General features: G+C 43.6%; 1 pseudogene; it reads right to left on the bottom strand.

Annotated features, from left to right (window-relative positions):
- Window positions 1-23297, bottom strand: part of LOC120851852 — a 148189-nt pseudogene extending 124892 nt beyond the window's left edge.
- Window positions 23298-23516: the final 219 nt, after the last annotated feature.

Raw genomic sequence — 23516 nt, 5'->3', positions numbered from 1 at the left:
GGATCTCCCCAACCCAGGGATTGAACCAAGGTCTCCTGCATTGCAGACAGATTCTTTACCAGCTGAGCTACCAGGGAAGCCCCTCAGAGTTCACTGTATCACTGGTTCAAACCTGTCAAAATGCACAAGGATGTCATTCATGCCTCTGGTCTGATAGCCACTGCCCACCTGTTCTGAAATCAACCTCAGTCTATTTGTTTAGAATTTCCTGACAGCCTGTTACCTCCAGATTTGCCTGATTCTTTGGATCCCAACTGTTAAGAAGGCATTCTTCCTGCCAGGCCATACATCTGTTCCCAGAGTAATATTTTTTAAACTCCATCCTTTAGTCTGTACTCTGCTTTGAGAACTGCTGAACCCCTTGACTGGTTCAACTCCTGGGCTTGTGCTAAGTGGGTTTTAAAAAGGAAAGTGAGAAATTGAGGAAAACTATTTGCTCACCAGAAGCCTTTCTTGGAAGTGGGATTTGTTATCTAATCTGTAACAAAGTAGATGGTGTTCTATCATATTTGATAATGACTCAGCAAACTACTAAAATATGGCCACTCTTCCTCAATCCGCTTATACAGTTTTTAATGACTAGATGGCTTGTTTTCTCTTGCTCTGCATACTGAATGTTAGAAAAGCCCGGATCAACAGCAAGAATGGAAGATAAACTGAAATTCACTCTAATCTGTTTATTGTTCTACTGTCTACTTTGCATCTGAAAAGTCAGTTTTTGTTGTTGCTGTTGTTCTTGAACAAGGAGGCTTGATTCAGGGACTTTTGGATGACTAGACATTTCATTCATCAAGTCCAATAGTAACAAGGATGCCAAACTGTCTGTTTTCCGCTTTCTTCCCTGAATTTCAGTCTGCCTGATTAGAGTTTCGAGTGATTAGCCTTCAAGAGAAACAGCCTGAATGTAGCTTGTGACATCACCCTTCATCGATCAACTTTTCTCCATAAACAATCTTACTGGGCTTGGAGAGGGCTGGGGAAGGACAAAGAGTTTCTCAGGCAAAGACTTTCTGGGAAATTCCCAGAGCAGTCAGTCTAGCTGAGAAAAACTCCAGGCCAAAGCCACCTGGCGCTGGTTCTAGGTCAATGTTGGAGTCTGTGTCTGGGCCAGGGACCTGCACAGACCAGGGTGGCTTTGCTTGTCACAGCAGGCCTCTAAAGAGGCTGAAGCATACCACAGCTTACCCAGAGGTATGAGTCCAGGGGACCTCTAGTGCTTTCCTGGCATCTCAGAGGGAACCACCTCTTGTTGGCTCAACTTAGACCTACACATGGGTCCATTGGATCAGCTCTGGATCTGACAGGCTCAGGAAGCTGGGGTCTTTGGGAACCGGAAGTGATCAGGACACTGGCCAGGCCAGCCAAGTCCTCTTTAGTAAGCTAAGTGGAAAAAAATTTTTTTCTTTTGTTTATTTTTGCCTTGATGTGACACATAATTAGGCCAAAGGTCTTCAGAGGTATATATTGCAAAGTCATTTTAAAATTCTTTTTTATAAATTTTAATCATGATTTGGATGCAAGATGAGATAGTCACTCTACAGTAGCAAAGAAAAACAAAGGAAGAGATTAGAATCAGTATGAGATTGAGTTGCTGTGGGGACTGACTCCAGAGGGCAGCTGGGATGGCTCTTAAGGAAAAGACCATTCAGTTTAAGGAGCAGACAGGAGTCCACGGGTTCCCATCAGCTGATACTGGGAGAGGGTTTCAGAGGCAGCACAGCCTGCAGCTCACTGGGCTAGGGAAAAAGGGAGGAGGTCCCAGCTGGCAAGGCAGAAGGCTTCTCTAGACATCAGGCTGAGGGGCAGGGCAGGGCTACCATCCTGAAGCAGATGGGGAGTAGTTCGGGTTCATAGTTCAGGCTCATGGATCAGAACAAAAGACTAAATGCCCAGGCAGAAATTAACACGGGTTTGGGTAATGGGAGAGAAAATATCACCAATAGTTCATTTAGCATGGATTTAGAAACTTCCTTGGTGGCCCAGTGGTTAAGAGTCTGCCTCTCAGTGCAGGTGAAGTGGGTTCAACCCCTGGTCTTGGAACTAAGATCCCATGTGCCATGTGGCAACCAAGCCCATGTGCTGCAAAGAAGACCCAGCAAAGACAAAAACAAAACCAAACCAAACCCAGAAATAGGTTTAATGAAAAGTCAAGATATTTCTTTGCCATCCAGAGTCAATTATCCCAGGTACAGGGAGCAGATGAGCAGAAATACTCCGTGTGGTGCCTCCTGTGTCTACCTTTATAGAATACATTTAGCTCCCCAACCACACCAGTCTCACTCCCTCTTCCTCCCTCTCTCCCACCCCTTCCCTCTCCTTCCTTCCCTTCCTTTCTTCCTCAAATGTCTATTGAACTCCCACTATGCACCGAGGGTACAGCAAAGTCTCCCGGGGATCTTTTATTCTAGTCAGGTAAGCTGTGTTACACACAGATATGTAACCATTAAGCATGTGTAATCAGTTGCTTAGTCATGCCCAACTCTTTGTGACCCCATGGACTGTAGCCCACCAGGCTTTTCTGGTGGGCTACAGAGGAGCTACAGTCCTCTTCATGGGATTCTCCAGGCAAGAATACTGGAGTGGGTAGCCATTCCCTTCTCCAAGGGATCTTCCCAATCCAGGGACTGAACCCAGGTCTCTTGTGCCTCCTGTACTGGCAGGCAAGATCTTTACCACTGAGCCATCTGGGAAGCCCAACCATTAAGCATATCAAGAGGTTAAAAAAAAGAAAAAGTACTATGCAGAAAAAAAAGTAGGGTAAAGATTGAGGGAGGAGGAGAAGGCGGCGACAGAGGATGAGATGGTTGGATGGTAGCATTGACTCAATGGACATGAATCTGAGCAAACTCTGGGAGATGGTGAACGACAGGGAAGCCTGGTATGCTGCAGTCCATGGACTCTCAAAGGGTCGGACAGAACTGAGTGACTGAACAACAACCGCAAAGGGTATGAGCGCGGTAGCCAGGAAAGACCTGTCTGCCAAGCTGACATTTGAGCAGAGCCTCAGATGAAGCAAGAGAAGGAGCTAATCGATATGCAGGCAAGACCAGGATGGGTGAAGGCTATGAGGCAGGCTCATTGTTTGACTGACCATCAGTTACAAGGCCTGTGCAGAGGCAGCCGAGTCAGGCAGAGACAAGCGTAAGAAGTGGAGTCAGGTACCCAAAGCCAGTTCGTGTTAATAGCAAGCTGCATGCTTTCAGCTTCAGGAATTCGTCTTTCCAGGGTAAATTCTCTTAGTGCCGTCTCACATACTGAAGAAACTGCAAAGCTAAAATGAGTGAATCTACAGTATCCTTTCACGGTCCAGGGAGAAATGCTTTTAACCACATCATGGATACTGAGCTGGCACAGCCTTGCTCCCCTTCTACTCCTTAAGAGTTGTTTCCAGGCTGAGGATGTGGGGGTGGTATGGAAGGGGGACTTCCTGCAGCAGGAACAGAAAACATCAGACTGTGTTCTCTGGCAAGGGGCCTCTTCCCACCCAGCGGATGTCTCCGCAGAGCAGGGGAGGGCCACGGGGCAGGCAGGAGGTGGGGGACCGGCCAAATAAAGCCTGGGCCCAGCTGCCCCTGCCTTCCTCATGGTGGGCCTTCCTCAACTTCTAGCGGCTCATAGTCTCTTAGGTGTCAACTGGCTATTCTTTCCAAAATAGGCCAAGTGATTCTGCAAGCTTTGAAGAAAGTCATAGACTTGGTAAACTCAGGGCTCCCGCTTACTCTCTGGAACTCTTTCACCTTACATCTGTGGGGCTGAATCATCAAGAGTTTTTCAGCTAAATTTAAATGTTGAAATGAATTATTGACCATTTTGCTTTTCTTATGAGAACAGGGGAATCAAGGGGCCAAATGGCATTTAAAAAATATGCTTTGACATGTGGGAAGAGAGGAAGTTTCCAGTTCTAAATAGTGTCAGTTGGCAGTATTTAGTCAAAAAAGGGATAGAGTTCATGCTTGCTTTTCTGGTTTTGTTTTGTTTTTTCTTTTGTTAAAGGACCAAATCCTGACTACGAGTTCCATTTTAGTGAAGAGTGAAGGTCGTGAAAAGAGAGATCAATTTTTTTCTAGTTCTTTACTAATAAGTTATCTTAGAACTTACTTCTATGTCTTTCTACTTAAATGTGTCTAAGATGACAAAAGTCACAGAAGAATTAGGAAGAGAACATCACATACGGAGCAAGCATGGATTTAAGTTGGCTATCAATCAAATCTGTCTAGTTTAATACTCATCAAAACCAACTTACCACTGTGTCGTGTTTCAGACTAGCACATGTTGGCCTTACTTGCCCCAGGATACCTTTCTGCTAATATCCATCAGGCCGACATCATCTAATTGTGGATCTCCCTTGCATCTTCCCGCACCCCCAGTTTTTTATACCTGAACCATGTACCGAGTTTCCACCTTTAGAAGCTACCACCATCTTTGACGTCAATTCATTTCTGGCCATCAATCATTGTTTCATACTTGACTTAATAATCACCTTCACTTCCCCAGGATTAGTCTCTTCAGTATAATTCCAAACCACATCCTGCTCTTACAACCACTGACCCTGTTCCACCAAGACAACTATAGCCCAGCCCAGCCCAGCCAGAGGCTTGACAATATAGTAAGGAATCCCTTGGAGAGGAAACTTCTCATGCTTTAAGTAAGGCATTAAAGAGCAGGTGAAGATCTGGGGCTTGTGATCCCCTTAATGATAGAGCTTTTTTGAAGACTTTTCATGGCTTGGAGGTAGGAATGTCAAAGTGAGTCACCAGCCCCAACAATAGACTTTTTTTTTGGTCTATGTCATATGGCTTACGGGGTCTTAGTTCCCCGACCAGAGATTGAAGCTAGGGCAAGGAAAGTATCGAGTCCTAATCACTGGACTACCAGGGAACTTCCAACAATAGATACTTTAAAAAAAAATACTTATTTATGTTGATTTTTTTTTTTTTTTTGCTATACCATGCATCTTGCAAATCTTAGCTCCCTGACCAGGGGTCAAACCTGCAACCCCCCTGCAGTGGAAGCTCAGGATCTTAACCACTGGACTGCCAGGGAAGTCCCAAGATTGATATTTTTTATGATGATTTGTAGCTTGTCTTTCTGGGGCCAAAATATAAATTTTAATTTTCCAGTTTCATCTTCCAGGAAGAAGCAAAGAATTCTTAGAAGAAGCCTAATTGCAATGAACCAACTTACTTTGTGTCTGTGTAACTTGATTTCTCGCTGCCTTACATTCCCTTCTGCATCCACCTCTGCTTAGACAATTTGCTAGAAAGGTAGAGATAGGTTTAAGCATGATTATAAAAGAGAAGCATGGAAGGGTAATTTTTACTGATTTATTCACTTTAATAAATATGTATTAATATCTACACTATGCCTGATGCTAGAGATGTAAGAGTGAGAAAAAACAGACACAATTTTTTATTTCTGGAGCTTAAAATTTGGCAGAGGTATCGTGTGTGTGTGTGTGTGTGTGTGTGTATTAAGTCACTCAGTTGTGTCTGACTCTTTGCGACCCTAAAACTTTGGCCACCTGATGTGAAGAGCTGACTCATTAGGAAAGGCCCTGATGCTCGGAAAGATTGAAGGCAGGAGGAGAGGGGGATGACAGAGGATGAGATGGTTGGATGGCATCACTGACTCAATGGATGTGAGACTGAGCAAGCCTCAGGAGATGGTGAAGGACAGGGAGGCCTGGTGTGCTACAGTCCTTGGGGTTGCAAAGAGTCACAACTGAGAGACTGAACAGCAATAGACTGTAGCCTGCCAGGCTTCTCAGTCCATGGAATTCTCCAGGCAAGAATACTGCAGTGGGTTGTCATTTCCTTCTCGAGAGAGATATCATACATGAACGAAATAATCATGAAAACTATTGTAAAATTACAACTGGTCAAGGGGTTCAGGGAAGGTTTCCTCCAGAAAAGAACAATTGATTTCAAATCTGGAGGAAGAAAAGAAGTTAGCCAGGTAACTGGAGGAGAGAAAAAGCATTTAGTGCCAATGGAAGAGCACAAGGAAGGACCAGAGGCAGGATGAAAGCTAAAGGGCGGAGACAGGACCAAGATGGCAGAAAAGTATAGAGCAAAAAAACCATGGTAAAGTAAGTCAAATGAGGGCCAGTCCATGTTGATAATTTTTTTTTTTATACCCTAAAGGCAATGGAAAGCAGTTGAAGCCTTCTGTAAAACTCATGTGTGTGTGTGTGGGTGTGTGTGAGTGAGAGAGAGAGTGAGAGAGAATGAGAGGGAAAGAATGAAATCTGCATTATTATATTTGCAGATTCATATTTCAGAAACCTCATCCTGGCCATGGTGTGGAGAATGGATTCTTTCAGGGACGGACTAAATGTGCACAGATGAGTTTTGAGCTATTTCAGGAATGCAGGTAAGAGGAGATGGGAGCTAAAAGCTGGATGTGGTGGCAGGAATGGTAACAGAGGGCAGGGGGAGGAGAATATCACCAAAACTTGGAGATGGGATGTATATAGGAGGTGAGGAGCAGAGAAATACTGTGAGTGAAAGTCACTCAGTCATGTCCAACTTTTTGCCACCCTGTGGACTATCCATGGAATTCTCCAAGCCAGGATATTGGAGTGGGTAACCTTTCTCTTCTCCAGGGGATTTTCCCAACCCAGGGATCAAACCCAGGTCTCCCGAATTGCAGGCGGATTCTTCACCATCTGAGCCACAAGGGAAGCCCAAGAATGCTGGAGTGGGTAGCATATCCTTTCTCCAGTGGATCTTCCCTACCCAGGAACTGAACCAATGATGAGGTGCCTATATTTCAGATGTGCAGAATTGAATTGATGGTGGTATCAGTCATTAAAATTTGTATGAGGTTGGTTCTGGGCATATTGAGTTTGATGTGCCATAGAAAGAGGCAATAACTACTCTGGTGCTCAGAGGATCTGGGTTAGATCTCTGGGTTGGGAAGATCCCCTGGAGGAAAAAATGGCAACTCACTCCAGTATTCTTGCCTGGGAAATCCCATGGACAGAGGAGCCTACAGTCCAAAAGGGTCACCAAGAGTTGGACATGACTGAGCACGCACACACAGAGAATAATGAGTGTTAAGGAAGATGGATAGGGTGTCCAAGAAATACAAGAAAACCCCAGGGATGATTGTGCCACAGAGGCCAAGAGAAGAAAGCTTTTTTCTTTCACTCTCATTGAGATATAATTGACATGTAGCACTGTGCATGCTTACGGTGTACAGCATAATGATTTGATTTACATACATCATGAAATGATTATCACAGAAAGTTTAGTGAACATTCAACATCTCACATAGATGCAAAATTAAGAAAATAGGAAAAAAAATTTTTTGTGATAAAAATTCTTAGGTTTTACTCTTTTAACAACTTTCATATGTAACATATAACAGTGTTAATTATATTTACCATGTTTTTATTACATCCCTAGCACTTACTTTTTAATTGTATATAATTGCTTTACAATGTTGTGTTAGATTCTGCTGTACAATGAAGTGAATCAGCTATATGTATACATACAGCCCCTCCCTCTTGGACCTCCATCCCACCCCTTGCCCATACCTCCATTTAGGTCATCACAGAGCACTGAGCTGAGGTTTGTGCCTTTAACTAAAAAAAAAAAAAAAAAAAAAAGGGAAAGAGTTAGTTGCTGAGTCATGTCTGACTCTTTATGACCTCATGGACTGTAGCCTGCCAGGCTCCTCTGTCCATGGAATTCTCTAGGCAAGATCACTGGAGTGGGTAGCTATTCCCTTTTCTAGACGATCTACCTGACCGAGGGATCCACTCTGGGTGTCGTGCATTGCAGGCAGATTCTTTACCATCTGAGCCACCAGGGGAGCCCCCCACCTTTGAATAGCTTTATTCAATTACCTTCCTGCAACCTGCCTCTGGTAACCATAAATTTGGTCTCTTTTTCCATGGGTTTGTTTGTTTGTTTTTGAAGGATAATTGACCTACAACACTATGTTGGTTCCTGGTGCACAACCATGATTTGATATTTCTATACATTCGAAGAGTTGACTCATTGGAAAAGACCCTGATGCTGGGAAAGATTGAGAGCAGGAGGAGAAGGGGACAACAGAGGATGAGATGGCTGGATGGCATCACCGACTTGATGGACAAGAGTTTGAGTAAATTCTGGGAGTTGGTGATGGACAGGGAGGCCTAGCGTGCTGCAATTCATGGGGCTGCAAAGAGTTGGACACTACTGATGAGTGACTGAACTGAACTGAACTGAACTGAACTGTTACATTTCAAAATGATCATCACAAGTCTAGTTATCATCTGTCACCAAAGATATTAAACAGTCATAGACTATATTCCCCACATTGTACATTTCATACCTGTGACTCATCTATTTTGTAACTGAAAATTTGTACCTCTTGATCTCCCTCACCTATTTCTCTCCTCCCTTCTCCCCTCCCCTTTGGCAACCACCTATGACTCTATTTTTCCATGTTTGGGCATTTGTCTTATTTTTTAGACTATACATATAAATAAAATCATACATTTGTCTTTCTCTATCTGACTTACTTTGCTTAGCATAATATCCTTTAGGTCCATCAATGTTGTCAAAAGTGGCAAGATTTCATTCTTTTTTATGGATGAGTAATATGTATATTCTCTATCCATTCATCTACTGATAGGTACTCAGGTTGCTTCCATATCTTGGCTATTGTAAATAATTCTACAATGAATATAGGGATATATATAGCTTTGGGGGGTTTTCATTGTTGTTGTTTTGTAACTTGAATTTTTTTTTCTTGATAAAGGCTTGAGAATGAACATCAAAAAAAAAAAAGAGGAAGCCCCCTGTATATGGCTTTTTGAATTACTGTTTTCATATTCCTTGGATTAAATGCCAGGAGTGAAATTGCTGGATTGAATGGTAGTTCTATTTTTGATTTTTGAGGTACCTTCATATCGTTTTCCATAGTGACCACCAATTTACATTCCCACCAGTAGCTCACAAGGGTTTCTTTTTCTTCATATCTTTATCAACACTTGTTGTTTGCTATCTTTTTTTATAAAAGCCATTCTGACAGGTTTTACACTATAGTTATCTCGTTGTGGTTTTAATTTGCATTTTCTTGCTGATCAGTGATACTGGGCATCATTTCATGTTCCTGTTAGCTATCTGTAAATCTTGGGAAAATGTAAATTCAGGCCTTCTGCCCATGTTTTAATTGGGTTGTTTGTTTTTTTATGTTGAGTTACATGAGTTCTTTGTATATTTTGGATATTAACCGCTTTCCAGATACATCACTTACAAATGTCTTTTCCCGTCTAATAGATGGCCTTTTTGTTCTGATGATGGTTTCCTTCACTAAGCAAAATCTTTTTACTTTGATATAGTCCCATTTATTTATTTTTGCTTTTGTTTCACCTGCCTGAGGACACATATCCAAAAAATATTGCTAAGACCAAGGTCAAAGAGCACATGGCTTATACATTCTTCTAAAAGTTTCGTTTCAGGTCTTACATTTAATTTTTAAATCCATTTTGAGTTTATTCATTTTTTTAAAAAATAGCTTATTTATTTATTTATTTTTGGCCTCACTGGGTCTTCACTGCTGTTGGCAAGCTTTCTCTAATTGCTGTGAGTGGGGCTAGTCTGTGGTGGGGGAGCAGGGGCTTCTCATTGTGGTGACTGCTCTTGTCACAGAGCACAAGCTCTAGACCACGGGCTCGGGCTTAGTTGCTCTGTGGCATGGGCAATCTTTCTGGACCAGGGATTGAAACTGTGTCTCCTGCATTGGGAGGGGGATTCTTAACCACTGGACCGGCAGAGAAGTTTTGATTTTGTTTTCTTCTATGGGCTGAGAAAATAGCCCAACTTGTTTCTTTTGCATGTAGCTGTCCAGTTTTCCCAACATTATTAAAGAAGTATATTCTAGACTCTGTCATAGATTAGTTAACCATATAAATGTGGCTTCATTTCTTAGCTCTCTGTTCCCTTGATCTATGTGTGCCTGTCTGTGTGCCAATACCATACTGTTTCAATTACTGTCTTTGTAGTACAGTTTGAAATCCAGAAGTATGATACCTCCAGCTTTGCTCTTTCTTAAGATTTCTTTGACTATTCAGGCTCTTGTGTTTCCATACAAATTTTAGAACTATTTGTTCTAGCTTTTTGAAAAATGCCACTGGTGTTTGGATACAGATTGCACTGAATCTGTAGATTACCTTGGGTGGTGCAGTCATTTTAACAATATTAATTCTGATAGCAGGTACTTTTCACCAATCACCTACCATGTCTGGCTGCCTGCTTGTTATTTTATGTAAGACTTCATGGCAACTCAGCAGCAGGCACTATTTTATATATTTATTTATTAAAAATGTACTTATTTATTTTTGGCTGCATTGGGTCTTTGTCACTGAGTGCAGGCTTTCTGTAATTGTGTGAGGGCTTCTCATTGTGGTGGTTTCTCCTGTTGTGGAGCATGGGCTCTGGGGCATGTGGGCTCAGTAGCTGTGGTGCACAGGCTTAGTTGCCCCTCAGCACGTGATATCTTCCTAGGCCAGGGATTGAACCCACGTCCCGAGGGTTGTTAACAGTTAGTACAAGATCACTTCGATATAAGAGGCAGAACCAAGCTTTAAGTCTAAGTGGGTTTGACAGACACCAACACAGTATATCTTTGATACTCTGTTCAGTTCAGTTCAGTTCAATCACTCAGTTGTGTCCGACTCTTTACGACCCCATGGACTGCAGCACTCCAGGCCTCCCTGTCCATCACTGACTCCCAGAGTTTACTCAAACTCATGTCCATTGAGTCGGTGATGCCATCTGACCATCTCATCCTCTGTTGTCCCCTTCTCTGTGGTGCTACACAATTTTCCTTCATCCTCTCTTTCTTGCAGTAGCCTATATAGCTCAGAGTAGTGGCCATTTTTGAGCTACTCAACTCTACAGATATTCTTTGCGTTGAGTGAGATTGTGAATTTGCCTGTATAGAACTTTCTGGAAGAGTTTAGTCAATCCACGCTGAGGAAATAAAGATTCCCAGAAGAGCTAAGGCTCTCTTGCCTTCCACTTCCCCAGATACCCATCAGATAAGACTCTGACTGGAGAATCAGGAAGGGCAGAGGTAGAACTCTCTGCAATCCCTGTCAGTAACTCCAGGCTTCAACATCTGTACTTAACGAGGGACAGCAAAGGACACCCTAGATCTCTGACTGTCCCCCACTGCATCTTCACACTGCGGTTAATCAGATGCAATTAATTCAGGGTGGGACAATCTGAAAGGGGCTCTTCTGCCACAACTTGGGGAGTGGAGGTAAGGAAGAGCACTGGACCCCCTGGGGGGAAGACCACACAGCCTGAGTCACAGAATCCAGCTCCATTCCACCTTCCAAATGTTTCTAGGGTGTCAGATCTATGGCAGAATCAAAGGCATATTTTTGGAGCCATTTTCCCTCCCAGTAATCTCTGATTTCTTCAGGGGTTCTTGCTGATATTATACTGAGAGAATATGAGCATTCTGCAGTTCTAAAAAAGTTCACCTATAAAACCCTGTTGCCTCGAAAACCAAGTGTAGGGAACAGGAGAAAGCATTAAAAGGCAGGTTTCCAAAGAGGTCTGACAATCATACCATTAAAAGGACTTCAGGGAAGTCTTATGTCATGTTGATTCTCAAACAAGGTACCTGAACGCATACTATAGTGAACTGCATTATTCTTGGAGCCCCTTGCCTAAAATCTTGAGAGCCTCAGCCTAGGACAACCTGCCGAAACTTGTAAGAAGAATGGCCTTCTTGAGCCCTCTTTGCTCACATCACCGCGATTTTTGTGAACTCTAGTTGGGGGCTGGAGGACTCTCAACCCCGACACGGCACTGCTCTGTAGGCAATGTTCTGCTGACTGAACTCCGAGCCCCCGTGGAATTCTGTCTTGTCCCCCCAAATCCCAGGCCATTGGTCCTGCCCCGGCCTCCACCCAGCCTTATGCAGGCCCCAACATGTGTGCCACAGACCAGACGGGCGCCCAGAGTTTGGCGGAGCGTCCGTACACAGGACCTAGTGGTGCCCGCCCCCCACCCCGCTCAGCATCTGCAGCGTCTGGGAACTCACTAACGAACTAATGTATCTTACATATTCATGATCCTGGCACACTCACGGTCTCAAGGAGGCTTATTTTTTGTCTTTTCCAATTTGTGCTTTCACCAGGCGGTTTACCAGTACCCCAGGCGTTTACATTTACCGTCAGCAAGAGGGCAGCCGGCCAGAGGAAGGATGGGTCAGTATGTTCCTGTCCTTGGGTTCCACACAAACAGTACTTTAAAAGTAAATAATGAGCTTTAACAAATGAACTTAGAGGGTAATTTCCACCCTGTCTCATCTCTGCTCTGATGCTGCAGAGGTTTGCTGTGTGTTTTGCATCTCTGGACATGTTCATATACTATCTGCCTGGACTCGTGTTTTCAACTTGTTTGGAAAAGGAGACCCGTGAAAGGAAGCCTCTGTCTGAGTTCCTTTGTACCCCCAGATTTATCTTCAGGGCCCTCTCTGCTGCAACATTTAAAACGATTTAATGAAAACTTGCTGAAAATGTTTTGAAACATGGAACCTTCAAGGACATTCTTTAAAAGGATATCTGCCAAACTGGCCTATATATTGGCTTTTGTTGCTTTTCTGAACTGAGTGGGAATGTGAGTTCCTGAAGAGAGGTCCCAAAGAGGGGGTGCTCCCCCAGCCCATGGAGGAAGAGGGAAGGGGCAGCCTGAGTGCAGCTCCTGGGCAGAGACAAGTGGACAGGTCGTGGGTTTCCTGGAGGTGCGTGATCAGGGGAGCAGCTGGGCAGGGCCAGGGTTAAGAAGGTTGAAGGAGAGATACTAAAAGAGATGGCTGCTGGGGTGCCACAGTGCCAAGGGTGTGCGCCTGAAAGCTGCTGTCTTCTGGGTCTGGAAGAGGCTCAGTCCGTTTCTTTTTAAGAGAGGACAATAATACGTATCTGGTGACACACTGAAGAGACACGATATTTGAAAGTTGCTGATTGAGTACTACTCTGCACTCCTTCCCCTGTCCTAGACCCAGTTTGCATCCACAGGGCATACACACCACTCACTGCTACCGCAGCCCCACACCACAGCCGGGGCCCCAGCCTGGCAGAGGATCTGCAGTTGCCATGCTTCAAGTCAGAGAAGTTAGGGGACTGTGATCTCTTGTGCCTGTCTGAAGGGTCAGGGCTCTGGCTGTCACTCCAAAGCCCTTTGATTCTTGGGCAAATATGTAGCTTATGTCCAAGACCTTCCTGGGGACCAGCAGTGACACACAAGTTTCCAGTTGATTCTGATGAGAAAACCAGGGTGGTCCAACTAGGATGTTGTAGCCTTTACTCTTCGGGGCAAGTGTCTCCAACTTCCCCCACCTAATCATTCGTGGAGATGGAATAGACAGTCCTCACAGTAAGGAATCTTTACTTGGGGATCACACTAAAACAAAAATAAAAAGAACAAGAGATTCATGTCTGTTTCATGTGAAATGAATCACTGCTCAGCGATAACCAGTCACTTTGAGGTGGATGCAGCTATGATTGCATTTGGGCAAACGTGATTTAGAACTTCCCTGATGGGGACTTCCCTGGTGGTCCAGTGGTTAAGAATCTGCCTTCCAGAGCAGGGGACTTGGGTTCTCTCCCTGGTCAGGGAACTCAGATCCCACAAGCCACGTGGCAGCTAAGCCTAAGTGCCGCAACTAGAGAGAAGCCTGATCGCCACAATGAGGAGCCTATGCACTGTAACAAACACCTGACATAGCCAAAAATAATAAATAAATAAAAGAACTTCTCTGAAACAGACCTGTGCCTTCAATCAGAGGTGGCCCAAACGACAACACTGCAGACCCTTTCCATCTATAGTGGCTCAGGACATGGTGTCCGTGATGTTAAGTTGCTGCAGTCATGTCTGATTCTTTGTGACCCCGTGGACTGTAGCCCACCAGGTTCCTCTGTCCATGAGATTCTCCAGGCAAGAATACTGAGGTGGGTTGCTATGCTCTCCTTCAGGGATCTTCCTGACCCAGGGATTGAACCCACATCTCCTGTGTCTCCTGTGCTGGCAGGCAGGATCTTTATGACTAGTGCCACCTGGGACATAGCAAACAACCTTAAATTCTGTTAAGCTTCTGTTTATTTACCATGCCTACAGCTTGAGGCAAAAATCTAAATCCAAACTGTTGCAGGTTAGTGGCATTGCTGTGTCGTACTTTTCCAAAGGAGGATGATTGATTTCTTAAAAGCCATCAGTGCTGATTTTTTTGTTAGCAACAGCAGTCTGGGTCAATACTTAAAACTGGCATGGGAAAGATGCTTTCACACCCAGCTCTGTGTTTTGTGGAGGTTCTATACCAGCTCTCGTGTGGAGAATCATTACAAATGTATGCATTTCTCTCATGCTGAGGCAGCATTTTATACTCCAGGGGACTATTCTGGAGGAAGGTGGTTGGTTAAAGACAGGCAAAGCAGAGAAGAGAGACATTTTAACAACATTTTTATATTGATATGGTCTCAACATGTAGCCTTAGTATTTTTTTGTTGTTGTTGTTCACAGAGCATTTTAGCAATGAATATCTTTTGGTGTGCTAAAAAGCAATATGCTGATTAAATTATGCATACGTTATAAATCATACCAATATAACAACATGAGTTTGGAGTTTAGTGAGATCTCAAAAGATCCTCCGTCACCAGGCAGATTATTTTCTCACTTACAGATAAGGAAATGGAGCATCACAAAGGCTATGAAGTCAATCAAGGCCCCTCCATGTCCTCTTCTTCTAGGTAGACCCCAATCTTTAGTCTGGTTGCAGAAAATGAAAAAGATTTCTTTTCTCAGGAGTCAACTTCTTTGACTATACTGACTCTCTGAAGAGAATTCCAGAAGCAACTCCTAGGTTCAACTTTTTCTGTGTATTGCCATCATCACATCCACTACCACATGACAAGAGTAATGAGCGGTAGGCAGAAAACCAGGACGTGGACAGCAACAGCCTTTCCATACCTTCCTCCCCTCGCCAGCTGTGTTGGTCTGGGTGGTGGTGTGTGGCCACACAGAACAATCCCCCTGTGTCCAAGGCAGCTGGCATTACTGATCCCGCTCCATCTGTAGCCCAGGCCTTTTCCCTTTTGAGAATGCAACTGTAGACGAGAACTTCCTCTATGAACAGAAACACAGTCCATTCCCAAAAGATCCTGGATCTGGTGTCAGTCCTGCCATAGGCAAGATTAGAATCCACTTAGAGATGATCAGGGGCATGGATGATCAGAGACAATCAGATGATCAGCCGTGACTACTTAGTGAAGAGGGACAGAAGTCTCAGAGCAACATGGGGATGGAAGTTACCATCAGTCACTTTCTCCCTGCCACATTCTCTTCTTCAAGAACCTTACCTTGCCTGCTGTCTCTGAGGGGCAACCACGTGACAGACGCCCCTGCCATCAGTAGGTGAACTAGGAGCAGACATCTGGCCCACTTGGAACCAATCAGACTGTCTTCTAGAGTTCTTGGAGTTGGGACACTGAGAGTCTGGGGTTGTTAGTTTTCTGTGGGTGCTGGATCCATACGATCCTGTCTCAGGATCCTGTGAGGCACGTAGCTCTCAGGTCACGTGCAAATAAAGGAAGCTGGATTAGAGGGAGGACGTGGAGAAGATGCTCAGAGACAGAGAAAACTGAGAGAAAGGGAGGAGGAACAGCAGCTGCCTGGGACTCTTCAGTGCTCCAAGAGTAATTCTCAAAACTGGGTTTCATAATAGTGCCTTATACATGTATAAGAAATCCCCATTTTCTTAAGTTAGTCTGAGTGGGTTTCTGATTCTAGCAACTGAATGCTCCCTTACCCAAAGATAAGATGGCTGTAGTGTAGGTGGGAGGCGGGGGATGAAGTGAAAGAAGGATCGAGGAGGAAAGATAAATCTGGCATTTTTCTGGAGAGAATAAATCTCAGAGTCCAAGTTCATGCACAATACCCATATATTCCAAGTTTTATGAGACAGCCCTATTTCCAGCGTGTCAGCTTCCCCAAATTTCTGTTGAGAGAAATATGATGTATCTGTTTAAATATATAATCTTAGCATTGGGCAGGTCTTCCTACATAAGACACAAACCTGAAAACCATTAAAGAAAAGATCGACAGATGAGACTACCCATTCCTCAAATTCTAAATGGCCTTTGACAAGAGATGTCGGTGACAAAAGTCAAAGTGAAGTGTCTACATGAGTTCTGAGGACCCCATCGTCATTCCAGACTCCCTCCCACTGAAGACCAGATGCTCCCTTAAGGCTGCTAGACAGGGTCCAACCCTGGCTTCCTGGCAGCCATGACTATGGAAGGTGTTGCAACCATTGGCAGCAAGACTGTGACCTCTCACTGTTCCAAAATGAGGAAATGAAAGGGAAAAAAGAGGAAATGGGATGGAATGAAAAATGGATGACCACAACAGAGAGGGAGCAAGAAACAGTAAGAAGGATAAAAGAAATACACTGTTTATCTTGCCTCTGTTTCTGGGCCTTCTCCTTGTTGATACCCCAGTGATGCATCAGCTTGTTGAACTGTTGTTCCTCAGTCACGGATTTCTGCAGAAAGGGAGGTGTGGGACCCAAACTTGACCGTGTAGCCGCAGTCATGGCTTAGGAATTCAACCCACTCCATCTAACCGCCAACCCGTGGTCAGACAAATTAAATCCATGGATTAGCCAAAAGGCTTCTGAATAAAAGTTTTAGGTTGACCATTTCCTCCCCATTCTTAACATTTCCTCTTCTCCTAAACTAAATTCCCTTTATTCTTACCACCCACCAGAATGGAGAATTGAAATTAGGTTCTTTTACTTAATAGCTTGCCAAAATATAAACAACTCTCTCAAACTAAGCCACATCTCATCTAGGGAGAGGGCAATAAAAATAATGATCTATGTGGTCAAGAGTCCAGTGAAGACATTTTTATAGCATCACAGATGGTTTTCCAAATTGTGGAGTGGCTTTGTTTCTATCTGTGTATCTCAGTTTCTCAGTCCATAATTTGAAGATAATACTAGCTGTATACCGCTGACTTTTTGGGTGAGTTGGTTGGATCATGAGAATCTCTATGTAAAAAGCACTTTGAATCTTAGAGAGAAGGTGGAAAGACCATATAGGAACTGCATATAATGAGAAGGTAGGCATATTGCAGTGTCTGGGGGGAAATGATTTGGGCCAAGAACACTTGACCCCACACAATATCAAGCTGTTTCAGTTCAGTTCAGTTCAGTTCAGTCGCTCAGTCGTGTCCGACTCTGTGACCCCATGAATCGCAGCACGCCAGGCCTCCCTGTCCATCACCAACTCCCAGAGTTCACTCAGACTCACGTCCATCGAGTCCGTGATGCCATCCAGCCATCTCATCCTCGGTCGTCCCCTTCTCCTCCTGCGCCCAATCCCCCCCAGCATCAGAGTCTTTTCCAGTGAGTCAACTCTTCGCATGAGGTGGCCAAAGTACTGGAGCTTCAGCTTCAGCATCATTTCTTCCAAAGAAATCCCAGGGTTGATCTCCTTCAGAATGGACTGGTTGGATCTCCTTGCAGTGCAAGGGACTCTCAAGAGTCCTCTCCAACACTACAGTTCAAAAGCATCAATTCTTCAGCGCTCAGCCTTCTTCCCAGTCCAACTCTCACATCCATACATGACCACTGGAAAAACCATAGCCTTGACTAGATGGACCTTAGTCGACAAAGTAATGTCTCTGCTTTTGAATTTAAGAGGACTCAAATCTAAACAATGCACCATTATTCCAGATATGTCTCTGGTATCTCTAGAGCTATGGAAGCTACTGAAAGTGCCTAAGAGGTGGCATGGTAAGAGAAATCAGGTTTGCATTGATACTTTACTCCTATCAATTTTTAAGACAAAATTACCTAACTTTGGCTTTTGTCACGGTCTCTGTTCAGCTTTGGCCTTAACCCTGACTCTGCACAAAGACCCTGTTCCAACTTAAGCTGTTGTTCATTTGCTAAATCATGTCCAACTCTTTGCAGCCCCATGGACTGCAGCACACCAGGCTTCCCTGTCCTTCATCATCTCCCAGAGTTTGTTCAAACTCATGTCCAGTGAGCCAGTGAGGCCATCCAACCATCTCATCCTCTGTTGGCCCGTTTTCCTCCTGCCTTTAGTCTTTCTCAGCATCACGGTCTTTTCCAATGAGTCAGCTCTTCACATTAGGTGGCCAAAGTATTGGAGCTTCAGCTTCAGCATCAATCCTTCAAATGAATATTCAGAGTTGATTTCTTTTAGGATTGACTGGTTTAATCTCCTTGCTGTCCAAGGGACTCTCAAGAATCTTCTCCAACACCACAATTTGAAAGCATCAATTCAGCCAAAGGTGTGCATTAGATTTTTTTCAGCACATCACCTTTCCCTCTACCCAAACCAGGGTACTAGGTCCCTGAGATTTGACAACTCAGATCAGAGGCAACACCTGCAGTGATGAGAAACTGGTCTTGGGACAAGACCGATATGGCAGGAATCTTATTGACTTTCTCTGACCTGGACAATCTCTTCATCTGTTAAAAGGGCACAACGCTAATATACCTACTTGTAGGTAAGTATACTTATATTTATACTTATATTATACATATATACATATATACACATATAATATACTTATATGAAACAGGGCTCAAAAAGCACTTAGCACACTGCTTGATGTATAAATGGAGACTCTACTTTTTATAGTGAGTGAGTCAAAGTCGCTCAGTCGTGTCTGACTCTTTGTGACCCCATGGACTATACAGTCCATGGAATTCTCCAGGCCAGAATTCTGGAGTGGGTAGCCTTTCCCTTCTCCAGGGGATCTTCCCAACCCAGGGAGTGAAGCCAGGTCTCCTGCGTTGCAGGCGGGTTCTTTACCAGCTGAGCCACAAGGGAAGCCCACTTTTGTGAAAAACAATGGCAATGAGCAAGATTAAAAACAACTGGATTGGCCACTTTAGAAAACAGTGTGGTTGTTCCTCAAAAATTTAAAAGCAGAGTTGTAAAATGATCCAGCAATTCCAGAAGAATTGAAAGCAGGGTCTCGATTAGATGTTTGTACGTATATGTTCAGGGCAGCGTGATTCACAATAGCTTAGAAGCAACAGAGATGAATGAATAAGCAAAATGTGGTATGTGGATACTATGGGATGTTATCCAGCATTAAGAAGGAAGGAAATTCTGACACATAACATGAATGAACCTTAGGATATTACGTTAAGTGAAATAAACCAGCCACAAAAACAGAAACACTGTTTGATTTCACTTATGTGGCATCCTTAGAGTGGTCAAAATCATAGAGAGAAATCAGAATGCTGATTGCCCAGGGACTGAGAGTGGGTGGAGGGGGGCAGAGAGGTAGTTATTGTTTAAAGGGTACAAAATTTCTTTGTCAGTTTTGAGAGATGAAAAGAGTTCTAAAGTTGGATGCTGGTGATGTTTGCATAACAATATGAAGGCATTTAGTGCCACTGAACTGTACACACACAAAAGGGTTAACATGGTAAATTTTAGGTTATGTGTATTTTACCACAATAAGAAAATTTTGAAAAAAATACTGAATTAGTGGTTCTTCCACAGATGGTATTCAGTGTTTTTCTTTGCTTTTATTAATTTTTTTTCTTTCAGGACTTTTTTTTAAATCGAGGCCAAACAAATAGAACTATTACTCATGTTTTTATAATTTGCATGGCTCAGTGAAAATAATTTTGATGTTTCTATCATGTTCCTATAACAAAAAGTTCTTTCCTTTGTCTTATGCAGTTCAGTGTGTTACACTAGAAAATAGATACTAAGTTGATATGGGACAGGGGCATGGTATAGATCCTCTGAAACTCATCTCCTTCATACTTCTATTGTGTTTCCATTAACCCATATCCTTGAACTTGGGACCAATCTGAGATCCTATATCCCGTGGCTCCGTCCGTATATATTCATATATTCATGGTTAATAAATATGTATTGACCATTGCCCGTGGGCATGCTGTGCCCTGCTAAGTCGCTTCAGTTGTATCCAACTCTTTGCAACCCTGTGGACTGTAACCCACCAGGGTCCTCTGTCTGTGGGATTCTCCAGGCAAGAATAGTGGAGTGGGTTGCTCTACCCTCCTCCAGGGGATCTTCCTGACCCAAGGGATCAATCCAACATCTCTTACATCTCCTGCATGGGCAGGTGGATTCTTCACCACTCGTGCCATCTGGAAAGCCCATGGGCTAAATGCTTTCCATGAACTATCTCATTCAATCCTCCACATTTTAAGGCAGAAGTAGAAACTGAGCCTTTGAGAAGTAACTGCCATAGGTCACACATCTAGGGGATGACAGCGTCAAATCTGAACCCAGGGCATCTGGACCCAGAGCTCACGTCTTAGCAACTTGTTGCGGCTTTAATGTTTCAGAATGTGGCAGCCGCAAGCCTGTGTGGACTAGCCTGGTGCTTGCGGTTGCTCTGCCCTCCCACAGCGGTGAACAGGTTCGTGTGAGGCCACCGGCAGCTGGTGCCAAACTGCCAGGTGCAGTATCTACGCTGAGTCGGAAGCTGGTAAGAAAATCAATGACATGTGGAAGAGATGAAGAAATACCAGATGGAATGTGCGTGTCAAAATATATATATTTTAAAGCATGAAATACCTAATTTTTAAATAGACTTGACATGCAGGGAAATGCACGTGCGTTTCTTGAGGGGGAAATATGTTAGTTACTACGTTCCTACTGCTTGATAAAAGTGGTCCAGATTTGCTTAGAAATGCCTTTTAGCTTTTAAATTTCTTTCTTTACTCTTGGTTGCACTGGATCTTCACTGCTGTGTGTGGGCTTCCTCTGCTTGCCGTGAGCAGGGGCTACTCTCTACTTGTGCAAGGGCTTCTCATCGTGGTGGCTTCTCTTCTTGCAGAGCACAGGCGCTAGAGGGTGCAGGCTTTAGTAGTCATGGCATGCGGGCAACTTCGAAATGCCTTTTATCATAAAATAGAAATTAGCAGTGCCAACCTTCTCATTCACTACCTACTATTTCTTCTCTTGTTCCTTAAATTCTCCCCCATCCCCTAACTCTCTTTGTCTCTTCTTTCATTCTACCCCTTCATAAGAATTTAAGCCATTCATTTCAATCGTGTGGAGTCAGATGTTCTTCCTCTTGGATAAATCACTTTCCTTGTTTCCATGGCTGGCTGGGTGAGCCTGTAACCTTTGGGTAACAATTTTGCCAGAGGCGTTGGAGAAAAAAAAGATGCATTTCTTCTCAGACATTTACCATCTTGTGACGGTTTTATAAGGCCATACTGGACCTCCAGTATAGAGGCCAACGCAGCTAACCTTTATTGAGTGCTCACTGAGGACTGAGCATGGTGAGCTTGCTTGCCCAGAGTCATTGGTATGGGGCAGACTCAGGGTTCCACCTGGGTCTGTCTATCTCTGGAGCCTATGCTTTTAACCACTATACTGTACCGCCTTTCCTGCCAAGGTGAAGTATAATAGGTCCATCCAAGGTAACTTTCCCTAGCAGTGTAGACATTCATGGTAGAGGTGACATTAGATTATGGTTAGGCTTTCTATTCTAGACAAAGAGAAATGAGGGTGACATGGAAGGTTCCATTTGAATAGGCTGGAATAGACAGAAATAACCAAGATTCGGGGAGAAGATTTAGGGTGAAGTATATGATATCTGGTCACAGTATCTTAGAGTTGAGCTGGACTTTAAAGATGGTCTCCTCTAACTCCTTATTTGTAGTGAGGAAGTTGAAGATCTGAGAGGTTAAGTGAATTGTCTAAGGACACACAGTCAATTAGGTGCAGTGCCAAGACCTAATTTTTCTTGATTCAGAATAAATTGATTTCCCACTCCACCTTCACTCTGCTTGGGGTTTACTTGTTATTAAGACGTCTCAAAGATCAGAAAATTAAATTGTTTTTAGCAATATAATTTCATGTTATCCAGTTCTGCTGAAAGTAATTATGACAAAATGCAAACAGATCTCCTAAATCCAGGGATTCCAAAATGTTCCTGCCTTTTGCTAAGCTAATATATAGAATTTCAAGGCCATATTTCATACCACATGAAGTTTCCAAAGAACTGGGCAATTTCCTATAAAAACTCACTTGTGTACGAATTGCCAAGTTGGAAAACTTGGGGTTTCCTGGCAACTCCTACTTTCCCCGTGCTCCAGGGAATTCAAACTCCTTGGCAGATAAGTTCTCCCGACCTCCTCCTCCACAGTGGCCATGACCCAGCTCTGCCCGACAGGCCCTTTCTGGTGTTCCCACCTCCAGTGCTTACCTTTTGCAAGAACCTACAATCTTGCCTCCAACCCTCATCAGCTGAATAAACTTAAACGGTAAATTCCTGGCACAGAGGGTCCACATTTTTTTTAACATTAGAAAGAAAACTGGATTAGAACTCAGGCGAACTGACTTCTGGTTCTGGTTCAAATGCTAAGAAGTTCTTTAAATCAGTTCTTGATTTCTTCTTTCTGGACCTTAGTTTCTTCGTGGGTAACATAGGGACAGTAATCCCTGTCAACTTACTTTTCAGGGATGTTTTGGAGATTTTAAAAGTTAGAAATCCACAGAATCTTGGAGATGAACTGTCTACTGAGTCCACCCCCGCCATGTTAGACTTGAGAAAACAGAGACCCAAAAGTTCTGTGTCTCCGCCCCCACCTTTGCCTTTGAAGTTACAGGGGTTCTTGTTAATTTCAAAGTCGAGACCAAGCTTCAGGTCTTCCTCAAATGCTCTTTCCCGCTCAGTGCTGCCTATGATGATAAATGTGAAAGCATGCTGAACATTATAAATCATGAAACCAGCAACAGGGAATTATTTAAGTATTAATTGACTTTATAGAGTCAGCACTAATCAAATTTTTTTCATGCCTTCGCAGGGCTGTCAATTCTTAGGAATGTCTAAAGATGGCAAAGATACTCTGTCTAAAGACAAATCCTTTCCCTTCCAGTAAATACAGGGAAAGCAGGAAGTTTAACCAGAGATGTTTAAGCTCAGTCTGCCTCTAGCAGCCATCTCTTATTGCTAGAAAAAAAATATTATTGAGATATAAGTCACATACCATAGAATTCACCATTTTATTCATTTATATATTTGGCTGCACCTCAAGGCATGTGGGATCTTACTTTTCTGACCAGGGATCAAACCTCTGCCCTCTGCAGTGGAAGCACAGGTCTTAACCACTGGACTGTCAGGGAAGTCCCAAACTCACCATTTTAAGGTGTACACGTTACCGTGTGACAAGTCTATGCTCACAAGCCTGTGAGTATCACCACTGTCTACTTCCAGAACATTTTCATCATCCTGCTGCTCTTTAGGTGTCATTCTGGTCAGGCTGTATGTCGTGTCAGGGAGGCTTGGCTGTTGATTCAGGCACAGGGCATCTGGCCCACGTGTAGTGTTCACGTTGGCAGAAATGACCAGGTATCCTAAGTTTGCCCTCTATTTGGAGAGCTCCATATCTACTAAAGGCTCAACTTCCTCAGAGATGGGCTGGGAGGAGGAATGAGAAAAGCACCAAGCCTCATAATAAATCCTAACAAT

Source organism: Oryx dammah, unplaced genomic scaffold, assembly GCF_014754425.2.
Source record: "Oryx dammah isolate SB20612 unplaced genomic scaffold, SCBI_Odam_1.1 HiC_scaffold_25, whole genome shotgun sequence".
Lineage (NCBI taxonomy): Eukaryota > Metazoa > Chordata > Mammalia > Artiodactyla > Bovidae > Oryx > Oryx dammah.
Note: the sequence above shows the minus strand (reverse complement) of the source record. Positions and strands in the feature narration are given on the sequence as shown.